This window comes from Ranitomeya imitator, chromosome 2, assembly GCF_032444005.1.
Source record: "Ranitomeya imitator isolate aRanImi1 chromosome 2, aRanImi1.pri, whole genome shotgun sequence".
Taxonomy (NCBI): domain Eukaryota; kingdom Metazoa; phylum Chordata; class Amphibia; order Anura; family Dendrobatidae; genus Ranitomeya; species Ranitomeya imitator.
The window spans coordinates 627,346,766-627,358,983 of record NC_091283.1 but is presented as its reverse complement, the minus strand read 5'-3'; the positions used below and the strand labels follow the sequence as shown (position 1 = coordinate 627,358,983).

The 12,218-nt window shown below is 44.9% G+C and overlaps 1 protein-coding gene across 1 annotated transcript in view; it reads left to right on the top strand.

The window, feature by feature from the left end:
- Positions 1-12,218, top strand: part of PPP1R27 (protein phosphatase 1 regulatory subunit 27) — a 48,442-nt gene that overhangs the window by 33,852 nt on the left and 2,372 nt on the right. The window lies entirely within an intron of this gene.

The window sequence follows — 12,218 nt, the reverse complement described above, 5'->3', positions numbered from 1 at the left end:
CATGGACAGTGCTCCAATAATGCTATAATAGAGAATGATTGGAGTGACGGCTGTGCATGTATTCTAAGAAGGATAAAAATGCCTTGTCTGGCGATCAGTGGGTATCCCAGGGGTTGGACCCCCATCAACCAAGAGTTTAAAACTTCTTTCAACTGGAATATACCCTTTAACCCCTTCCCGACCTTTGACGCATACGCTGCGTCATGAAAGTCGGTGCCATTCCGACCCATGACGCAGCATATGCGTCATGGAAAGATCGCGTCCCTGCAGATCGGGTGAAAGGGTTAACTCCCATTTCACCCGATCTGCAGGGACAGGGGGAGTGGTAGTTTAGCCCAGGGGGGGTGGCTTCACCCCCTCGTGGCTACGATCGCTCTGATTGGCTGTTGAAAGTGAAACTGCCAATCAGAGCGATTTGTAATATTTCACCTAAAAAAATGGTGAAATATTACAATCCAGCCATGGCCGATGCTGCAATATCATCGGCCATGGCTGGACACACTAATGTGCACCCACCCCACCCCTCCGATCGCCCCCCCAGCCCCCGATCTGTGGTCCGCTCCCCTCGGTCCTGTGCTCCGCTCCCCCGTCCTCCTGCCCGCTCCCCCCGTGCTCCAATCACACCCCCCGTGCTCCAATCAAACCCCCCCCGCACTCCGATCCCCCCCCCGCACAGCGATTCCCCCCCCCCCGTGCTCCGATCCACCCGCCCGCACAGCGATCCCCCACTCCGTGCTCCAATCCACCCCCCCGTGTTCCGATCCACCCCCCCGTGTTCCGATCCACCCCCCCGTGCTCCGACGCCCCCCCCCCCCGTGCCTTGATCTCCCCCCCCCCCCTTATACTTACCTGGCCTCCGTCTTCTTTCCTGGGCGCCGCCATCTTCCAAAATGGCGGGCGCATGTGCAGTGCGCCCGCCGAATCTGCCGGCCGGCAGATTCGTTCCAGAGTGAATTTTGATCACTGAGATATAACCTATCTCAGTGATCAAAATAAAAAAAAAAAAGTAAATGACCCCCCCCCCTTTGTCACCCCCATAGGTAGGGACAATAAAAAAAATAATTTTTTTTTTCCACTAAGGTTGGGGTAAGAACTAGGGTTAGGGGTAGGGTTAGGGTTAGGGGTAGGGTTAGGGTTTCGGTATGTGCACACGTATTCTGGTCCTCTGCGGATTTTTCCGCTGCGGATTTGATAAATCCGCAGTGCTAAACCGCTGCGGATTTATGGCGGATTTACCATGTTTTTTCTGCGCATTTCAATGCGGTTTTACAACAGCGATTTTCTATTTGAGCAGTTGTAAAAACCGCTGCGGAATCCGCAGAAAGAAGTGACATGCTGCGGAATGTAAACCGCTGCGTTTCCGTGCAGTTTTTCTGCAGCATGTGTACAGCGATTTTTGTTTTCCATAGGTTTGCATTGAACTGTAAACTCATGGGAAACTGCTGCGGATCCGCAGCGTTTTCCGCAGCGTGTGCACATACCTTTAGAATTAGGCTATGTGCACACGGTGCGGATTGGCCGCTGCGGATCCGCAGCAGTGTTCCATCAGGTTTACAGTACCATGTAAACATATGGAAAGCCAAATCCGCTGTGCCCATGGTGCAGAAAATACCGCACGGAAACGCTGCGTTGTATTTTCCGCAGCATGTCAATTCTTTGTGCGGATTCCGCAGCGTTTTACACCTGTTCCTCAATAGGAATCCGCAGGTGAAATCCGGACAAAAAACACTGGAAATCCGCTGTAAATCCGCAGGTAAAACGCAGTGCCTTTTACCCGCGGATTTTTCAAAAATGGTGCTGAAAAATCTCACACGAATCCGCAACGTGGGCATTTTGCCTTAGGGTTAGGGTTGGAATTAGGGTTGTGGTTAGGGTTAGGGGTGTGTTGGGGTTAGGGTTGTGATTAGGGTTACGGCTACAGTTGGGATAAGGGTTAGGGGTGTGTTGGAGTTAGAATTGAGGGGTTTCCACTGTTTAGGCACATCAGGGGGTCTCCAAACGCAACATGGCGCCACCATTGATTCCAGCCAATCTTGTATTCAAAAAGTCAAATGGTGCTCCCTCACTTCCGAGCCCCGACGTGCACCCAAACAGTGGTTTACCCCCACATATAGGGTACCAGCATACTCAGGACAAACTGCGCAACAATTACTGGGGTCCAATTTCTCCTGTTACCCTTGTGAAAATAAAGAAATGCTTGCTAAAACATCATTTTTGAGGAAAGAAAAATGATTTTTTATTTTCACGGCTCTGCGTTGTAAACGTCTGTGAAGCACTTGGGGGTTCAAAGTGCTCACCACATATCTAGATAAGTTCCTTGGGGGGTCTAGTTTCTAAAATGGGGTCACTTGTGGGGGATTTCTACTGTTTAGGCACACCAGGGGCTCTGCAAACGCAATGTGACGCCCGCAGACCATTCCATCAAAGTCTGCATTTCAAAAGTCACTACTTCCCTTCTGAGCCCCGACGTGTGCCCAAACAGTGGTTTACCCCCACACATGGGGTATCAGCGTACTCAGGACAAACTGGACAACAACTTTTGGGGTCCAATTTCTCCTGTAACCCTTGGGAAAATAAAAAATTCTGGGCTAAATAATTATTTTTGAGGAAAGAAAACGTATTTATTATTTTCACGGCTCTGCATTATAAACTTCTATGAAGCACTTGGGGGTTCAAAGTGCTCACCACACATCTAGATAAGTTCCTTTCGGGGTCTAGTTTCCAAAATGGGGTCACTTGTGGGGGGTTTCTACTGTTAAGCCACATCAGGGGCTCTGCAAACGCAACGTGACGCCCACAGAGCATTCCATCAAAGTCTGCATTTCAAAATGTCACTACTTCACTTCCGAGCCCCGGCATGTGCCCAAACAGTGGTTTACCCCCACATATGAGGTATCGGCGTACTCGGGAGAAATTGCCCAACAAATTTTATGATCCATTTTATCCTACTGCCCATGTGAAAATGAAAAAATTGAGGCGAAAAGAATTTTTTTGTGAAAAAAAAGTACTTTTTCATTTTTACAGATCAATTTGTGAAGCACCTGAGGGTTTAAAGTGCTCACTAGGCATCTAAATAAGTTCCTTGGGGGGTCTAGTTTCCAAAATGGGGTCACTTGTGGGGGAGCGCCAATGTTTAGGCACACAGGAGCTCTCCAAACGCGACATGGTGTCCGCTAACGATGGAAATAATTTTTCATTCAAAAAGTCAAATGGCGCTCCTTCCCTTCCGAGCCTTACCATGTGCCCAAACAGTGGTTTACCTCCACATATGAGGTATCGGCGTACTCAGGAGAAATTGCCCAACACATTTTAGGATCCATTTTATCCTGTTGCCCATGTGAAAATGAAAAAATTGAGGCTAAAAGAATTTTTTTGTGAAAAAAAAGTACTTTTTCATTTTTACGGATCAATTTGTGAAGCACCTGGGGGTTCAAAGTGCTCACTATGCATCTAGATAAGTTCCTTGGGGCGTCTAGTTTCCAAAATGGGGTCACTTGTGGGGGAGCTCCAATTTTTAGGCACACGGGGGCTCTCCAAACGTGACATGGTGTCTGCTAAAGAGTGGAGCCAATTTTTGATTCAAAAAGTCAAATGGCGCTCCTTCCCTTCCAAGCCCTGCCGTGCACCCAAACAGTAGTTTACCCCCACATATGAGGTATCAGCGTACTAAGGACAAATTGGACAACAACTTTCGTGGTTCAGTTTCTCCTTTTACCATTGGGAAAATAAAAAAATTGTTGCTAAAAGATAATTTTTGTGACTAAAAAGTTAAATGTTCATTTTTTCCTTCCATGTTGCTTCTGCTGCTGTGAAGCACCTGAAGGGTTAATAAACTTCTTGAATGTGGTTTTGAGTACCTTGAGGGGTGCAGTTTTTAGAATGGTGTCACTTTTGGGTATTTTCAGCCATATAGACCCCTCAAACTGACTTCAAATGTGAGGTGGTCCCTAAAAAAAATGGTTTTGTAAATTTCGTTGTAAAAATGACAAATCGCTGGTCAAATTTTATCCCTTATAACTTCCTAACAAAAAAAAATTTTGTTTCCAAAATTGTGCTGATGTAAAGTAAACATGTGGGAAATGTTATTTATTAACTATTTTGTGTCACATAACTCTCTGGTTTAACAGAATAAAAATTCAAAATGTGAAAATTGCGAAATTTTCAAAATTTTCGCCAAATTTCCGTTTTTATCACAAATAACCGCAGAATTTATTGACCTAAATTTACCACTAACATGAAGCCCAATATGTCACGAAAAAACAATCTCAGAACCGCTAGGATCCGTTGAAGCGTTCCTGAGTTATTACCTCATAAAGGGACACTGGTCAGAATTGCAAAAAACGGCAAGGTCTTTAAGGTCAAAATAGGCTGGGTCATGAAGGGGTTAAAGGGTTTTTTCCAAGCTTATATAAAACACCTTATATATGCCTAAATGCTTAACAGATGATGCCAAAATAGATCATCCGACATTATTTTCATTATCTTGCACTGCTTTGTAGAATATTGTTGTTTTGAGGTTTAGTTATCATTTTTATTTTACTCACTTATATATCGCCATTAATTCCACAGCGCTTTACAGACATCATCATCATTGTCTCAATTGAGGTTCACAATCTAAGTTCCTTATCAGTATGTCTTTGGCGTGCGGGAGGAAACATACAGGATATACAGTTGCTTGTATGCCCCGTAACGATTTGCACAGTAGTGCTGTATTTACCCCTTATCTGCTCTACTATTCTCTTGCACACTAAGGGTATGTGCACACATTGCGGATTGGCCTGCGGAATATTCCGCACAGAATCTGCATCTCTTGGCAGAAAACGCAGGCCAAAATGCTTGCGGATTTAATGCGGAATTGATGCAGATTACTTGCGGATTTCTTGTGGATTGTCATGTGTTTTTTGATGTGCGGATTTGCCTTACTCAATGCATAGTCAATGGGTGCAGAAACGCTGCATTTCCGCACAAAGAATTGACATGCTGCGGAAAAAAAACGCAGCGAATCCACGTGGATTTTTCCGCAGCATGTGCACAGCAATTCTCAAATTCCCATTGACTATCATTGTTACTGTACTACACTGCGGATTTGATGCAATTCCGCGTGTCCAAAAAAGCTGCACAAACGCATCAAAATCCGCAACGTGTGCACACGGCCGAAGTGGAGATACTCATATGTTCAATGCATGGGACATCACCAGGAGCAGGGTGATAAGGCTGTATGGGAGACTGGCTTACAGGGGCATTCCAGCTACAGACAGTACTTTAGTGAGTAAAAATTCAATCCCATAGTAACAATTGGCACTGCTACTAGTCACTTTAAAATCATCCAAGGACTGCTTTGCATACAATTGTAATGCCAATATTCAGCTGCATAAACATCTGAACAGTGGTGCTCAACAATTAGTAACAGAACAGTCCATCCAAAAATAAAAAGGGCACTCACCCACGGCGTTAAAAAACTTTTGTTCAAAACAGGTCAGTTATATCATGCAGAATGGCAGGCTGTGGCCGTTTCATGTACAGTGGGAGAAATAAGTATTGAACAAGTCACCAATCTTCTAAGCATATTTATTGACATGAAATCCTTAAGGTTCCGTGAGCTCCTTCTATGATCTCTGAGCTTTCGGTCTATAAATTTTCTATTGGATTCAGTTCAGGTGATTGGCTGGGCCTTTCTAACAGCTTTATTTTCTTTCACTGAAATCAATCATTTTCCATCTCTTAAACCAAATGAGAGTTTCCTTGGCTGTGTGTTTGGAATCATTGTCTTGCTGCAATGTCCACCTTCATTTCATCTTGATTATCCTCGTAGAAGGAAGCAGATTTTTATCAAGAATGTTTTGGTATATTTGTTAATTCATCCTTCATTCAATCATATGAAGCTTGCCAGTGCCTTACGCTGAAAAACAGCCCCACATGATGATCTTTCCACCTCAAACTTCACTGTTGATATGATGTTTTGGGGTGATATGCAGTGCCTTTTGGCCTCCAAACATGGCATATATTATGGCATCCCAAGAGTTCATTTTTGGTCTCATCTCACCAGACTATATTCTCCCAGTATTTCACTGGTTTGTCTAAATGTTGTTGAGCTAATTGTAAACGCTAGTGAACTTTCTTTTTGTTCAGCAATGGAGTCTTGCGTGGTAAGCGTGCATACAGGCCTTGGAGGTTAAGGGCATTACTTACAGTTTTCTTTGAAACAATTATACCTGCTGTTTCCAGCTCTTTCTGTAGCTCTCAACAGGTGGTCATTGACTCTTGCGATGAGCACCTAGCTTTAGCCAGTTTATTGTGAAATTATATTATTTCCACTTCGGATTATTGTCCCAACAGTGCCCAGTAGCACCTTCAGTGGTTTAGAAATTATTGTATAACCAATGCCATCAATATATTTTGCAACAATAAGGTTACAAAGGTCTTCAGACACTCACTGGTTTTACCCATCATGAGGTGTTTCTTGTGTGGCACCTTGGTAATGCATTACTTTTTTATACATTACTATCTTCTGGTACCTTCCCCTCGGCCTACAAACATGCCACCATCACACCCATCCTCAAAAAAACTAACCTTGACCCAACTGCTATGCCCTGTTACCACCCCATATCACTGCTCCCGTTTGCTTCAAAACTCCTTGAGCAGCATGTCCATGCTCAACTTTCCTCCCACCTCTCATCTAACTTTCTCCTTGACAACCTCCAATCTGGCTTCTGCCCCCACCACTCCACCGAAACTGCCCTGACAAAAATTACTAATGACTTACTCACAGCCAAAGCTAACAGACAGTTCTCCATCCTCCTCCTTCTTGACCTGTCCTCTGCTTTCGACACAGTCGACCACTGCCTACTGCTACAGATTCTTTCTTCCCTTGGCATCAAAGACCTTGCCCTGTCCTGGATTGCCTCATACCTTTCCGACCGCACATTTAGCGTTTCCCACTCCCACACCACCTCCTCATCCCGCCCTCTCTCTGTTGGAGTTCCTCAGGGCTGTGTCCTAGGGCCCCTACTTTTTTCCATCTATACTCTTGGCCTAGGACAACTCATAAAGTACCATGGCTTCCAGTACCACCTGTATGCGGACGACACTCAGATCTACCTCTCTGGCTCAGATGTCACCTCTCTGCTGTCCAGAATCCCGAAGTGTCTGTCAGCCATATCCTCCTTCTTCACCTCTCGCTTCCTAAAACTCAATGTAGACAAAACCGAACTCATCATCTTTCCCCATCTCACGTATCCCCCCTACCTGACCTATCTATTATGCTAAACGGCATCACGCTCTCTCCCGCACCTGAAATCCGCTGCCTCGGGGTAACTCTCGACTCTGCCCTGTCCTTCAAACCGCACGTCCAAACTCTTGCCACCTCCTGTCACCTCCAACTCAAAAATATTGCCTCAATCCGTTCCTTCCTCAGCCCACAATCTATCAAAACTCTTGTGCATGCCCTCATCATCTCCCACCTCAAATACTGCAACACCCTCCTATGTGGCCTCCCCGCTAACTCTCTTGCACCACTCCAGTCTGTCCTCAACTCTGCTGCCCGGCTAATCCACCTCTCCCCTCGCTACTCCCCTGCTTCTCCCCTCTGCAAATCCCTCCACTGGCTCCCCATTCCCCAACGAATCCAGTTCAAACTACTAACACTGATCTACAAAGCCATCCACAACCTGTCCCCTCCCTATATATCTGAACTAATCTCCCAATATCTTCCCTCACGTAATCTCCGATCCTCCCAAGACCTCCTACTCTCCTCCACACTTATTCGTTCCTCACACAACCGCCTCCAAGATTTCTCCCGAATATCCCCCATCCTCTGGAATTCCATGCCTCAACACGTCCGACTATCCACCACCCTCGGCTCCTTCAGACGGAACGTGAAAACCCATCTCTTCAAGAAAGCCTACAGCCTGCAATAACCATTCTGCTGCCTCACCATCGCCAGAGCCACCGCCTCGCCATCGCCAGAGCCGCCGCCTCGCCCCTACCTTCTGTCTCTTCCCCACTATCCCATAGAATGTAAGTCCGCAAGGACAGGGTCCTCTCCCCTCTGTACCAGTCTGTCACTGTAAACCTGCTTACTGTAATCAATATTTATAACCCTGTATGTAACCCCTTTCTCATGTACAGCACCATGGAATTAATGGTGCTATATAAATAAATAATAATAATAATATAGGCCATCAGTTGAACCTGCTGAAATTATTTTTCACTAAGTGGTAGGATTGCTTTTTAATTACTGATAGATTTTAGCTGGTGTCATTCTTTTCCATGGCTTTTTGCACTTCTTTCTTCATGTGTTCAATTCTTTTCCCTCTGTCATAATTACACATAACTTAATTTATGGACATCTATGGTTTGATTTCTTTTCCTGTGTGGATTGGATGGGTTGTCACCGACATTTGGTAAGAATTTTATGTCAATAGCCCCTTTAGACACAGATGATTGGCCTCGGGGAGACCAAAACATCCAACACCGCGGAGACACCATCACGTGTTTCTCAACGCAGTGATTCCAGAACACTGCCCCCATCCCTTATGGGAAATATGCAGATGCATGTAAAGAAGCTGCGGAGACACCATCACGTGTTTCTCGACGCAAGCAGTGAATTGCCAGGCCTTTCCCCGGGAAGGAACAACCACGGGAAGGGCAGCATCCTATGAAGGAAAGCCACCTATGCCAAGCATGGTATCCATCCACAGACAGCTGTTTCGGGGTTTTTGCCCCTCATCAGTGTGGAGTAGGAATCTGGCTATTAGGAGCAGTGCCTAGTAAAAAGGCTATAAAGGCACAGATGATTGGCCTCGGGGAGACGAAAACATCCAACACCGCGGAGACACCATCACGTGTTTCTCACTGCTTGCGTCGAGAAACACGTGATGGTGTCTCCGCAGCTTCTTTACATGCATCTGCATATTTCCCATAAGGGATGGGGGCAGTGTTCTGGAATCACTGCGTTGAGAAACACGTGATGGTGTCTCCGCAGTGTTGGATGTTTTGGTCTCCCCGAGGCCAATCATCTGTGCCTTTATAGCCTTTTTACTAGGCACTGCTCCTAATAGCCAGATTCCTACTCCACACTGATGAGGGGCAAAAACCCCGAAACAGCTGTCTGTGGATGGATACCATGCTTGGCATAGGTGGCTTTCCTTCATAGGATGCTGCCCTTCCCGTGGTTGTTCCTTCCCGGGGAAAGTCCTGGCTATTCACTGCTTGCGTCGAGAAACACGTGATGGTGTCTCCGCAGCTTCTTTACATGCATCTGCATATTTCCCATAAGGGATGGGGGCAGTGTTCTGGAATCACTGCGTTGAGAAACACGTGATGGTGTCTCCGCGGTGTTGGATGTTTTGGTCTCCCCGAGGCCAATCATCTGTGCCTTTATAGCCTTTTTACTAGGCACTGCTCCTAATAGCCAGATGCCTACTCCACACTGATGAGGGGCAAAAACCCCGAAACAGCTGTCTGTGGATGGATACCATGCTTGGCATAGGTGGCTTTCCTTCATAGGATGCTGCCCTTCCCGTGGTTGTTCCTTCCCAGGGAAAGGCCTGGCTATTCACTGCTTGCGTCGAGAAACACGTGATGGTGTCTCCGCAGCTTCTTTACATGCAATAGCCCCTTTAGAAATATATTTACTTAGAAAATTGATGATATATTTCATACTTATTTCACTTGCTGTCTATGTATAGTTCAAATTTACAATGAAGTGTTAAGTCACTTATCCTACTATAGAAAGCAAGCCTTTTATTTACCACCTATGCTTTATCACATACAGTACAGACCAAAAGTTTGGACACACTTTCTCATTTAAAGATTTTTTCTGTATTTTCATGACTATAAAAATTGTAAATTCACACTGAAGGCATCAAAACTATCAATTAACACATGTGGAATTATATACTTAGCAAAAAAGTGTGAAACAACTGAAATTATGTCTTATATTCTAGGTTCTTCAAAGTAGCCATCTTTTGCTTTGATGACTGCTTTGCACACTCTTGGCATTCTCTTGATGAGCTTTAAGAGGTAGTCATCGGAAATGGTTTTCACTTCACAGGTGTGCCCTGTCAGGTGTAATAAGTGGGATTTCTTGCCTTATAAATGGGGATGGGACCATCAGTTGTGTTGAGCAGAAGTCTGGTGGATACACAGCTGATAGTCCTACTGAATAGACTGTTAGCTGCTTTTTTCTTGCCATAATACAAATTCTAAGTAAAGAAAAACGAATGGCCATCATTACTTTAAGAAATGAAGGTCAGTGAGTCCGAAAAATTGGGAAAACTTTGAAAGTGTCCCCAAGTGCAGTTGCAAAAACCATCAAGCGCTACAAAGAAACTGGCTCACATGAGGACGCCCCAGGAAAGGAAGACCAAGAGTCACCTCTGCTTCTGAGGATAAGTTTATCCGAGTAACCAGCCTCAGAAATCGCAGGTTAACAGCAGCTCAGCTTAGAGACCAGGTCAATGTACACGGAGTTCTAGCAGCATACACATCTCTACAACAGCTGTTAAGAGGAGACTTTGTGCAGCAGGCCTTCATGGTAAAATAGCTGCTAGGAAACCACTGCTAAGGACAGGCAACAAGCAGAAGAGACTTGTTTGGGCTAAAGAACACAAGGAATGGACATTAGACCAGTGGAAATCTATGCTTTTGTCTGATGACCAACCACCGTGTCTTTGTGCGATGCAGAAAAGGTGAACGGATGGACTCTACATGCCTGGTTCCCCCCGTGAAGCATGGAGGAGGAGGTCTGATGGTGTGGGGGTGCTTTGCTGGTGACACTCTTGGGGATTTATTCAAAATTGAAGGCATACTGAACCAGCATGGCTACCACAGCATCTTCCAGCGACATGCTATCCCATCTGGTTTGCGTTTAGTTGGACCATCATTTATTTTTCAACAAGACAATGACCCCAAACACACCTCCAGGCTGTGTAAGGGCTATTTGACCAAGAAGGAGAGTGATAGGGTGCTACGCCAGATGACCTGGCCTCCACAGTAACCAGACCTGAACCAAATCGAGATGGTTTGGGGTGAGCTGGACCACAGAGTGAAGGCAAAAGGGCCAACAAGTGCTAAGCATCTCTGGGCACTCCTTCAAGATTGTTGGAAGACCATTTCCGGTGACTACCTCTTGAAGCTCATCAAGAGAATGCCAAGAGTGTGCAAAGAAGTCATCAAAGCAAAAGGTGGCTACTTTGAAGAACCTAGAATTTAAGACATATTTTCAGTTGTTTCACACTTTTTTGTTAAGTATATAATTCCATATGTGTTAATTCATAGTTTTGATGCCTTCAGTGTGAATTTACAATTTTCATAGTCATGAAAATGCAGAAAAATGTTTAAATGAGAAGGTGTGTCCAAACTTTTGGTCTGTACTGTACCTGTATGCACTGACATCATGAAAGGATGCAATTGGATGTACCACAGGGGTAAATAGCAGTTTTCACTCTGGTAGACTTGGCACATCCATGTAGCACATCATCTGCCATGTATCTACATGAAGGCAAAATGGGTAGCTAAACATTGCTGCCACTAGTGGAATTACTTGATCACTGGGACAGCTTGATTCTGAGAAAGGATTGTCTATTTGCAATAATCCCTTTAATGTGCAACTGCATCTACAATTATTGTACATTATGGCTTATATAGAAATGATAGGCAGATACATTTATAGCTTTATAGTCCATCCAAGCCTCAATGCCCTTTATTTGCCCTCAGTTCGGTAGCAAATCTGCCTTGAGCTGAGTAATTTGAGATTCTAGGGATATGCATGAAAACCCCATTAACAGACTATGTTTGTAACGCAATGTATCCCTAGTGACATGACAGTCAGGCATGAGCCAGCTGATCAGCTTGGTTGTACTGCCGGTTGTGCTGGCAGCAAAGAATAGGACAAAGAACTTGGCAGCATTGGTGCTAAGTCATTTAACCCAGACTGCTGTATTAGGACACCTTCATAAGACTCTATTTTGGGCCCTGGTTAATTTTGCTGAAATTATGATCAGGTTCCATAATAAGAAAAATAGTAATTCTCACATTTTTGGCAAGAAAAAGTATATTAAAGAAATAAATCATGTAAGTGTACGCTAACCGGTGAAGAAGCTCTCTAAATGATCTTGGTGGTTTCTTGATTTGTATGACTTTCTCCCCCACTAATAAAGGACACTAACCAATTACTGCCACATCTCTGCACACCTGTGCATTACAGATGGGTGCTA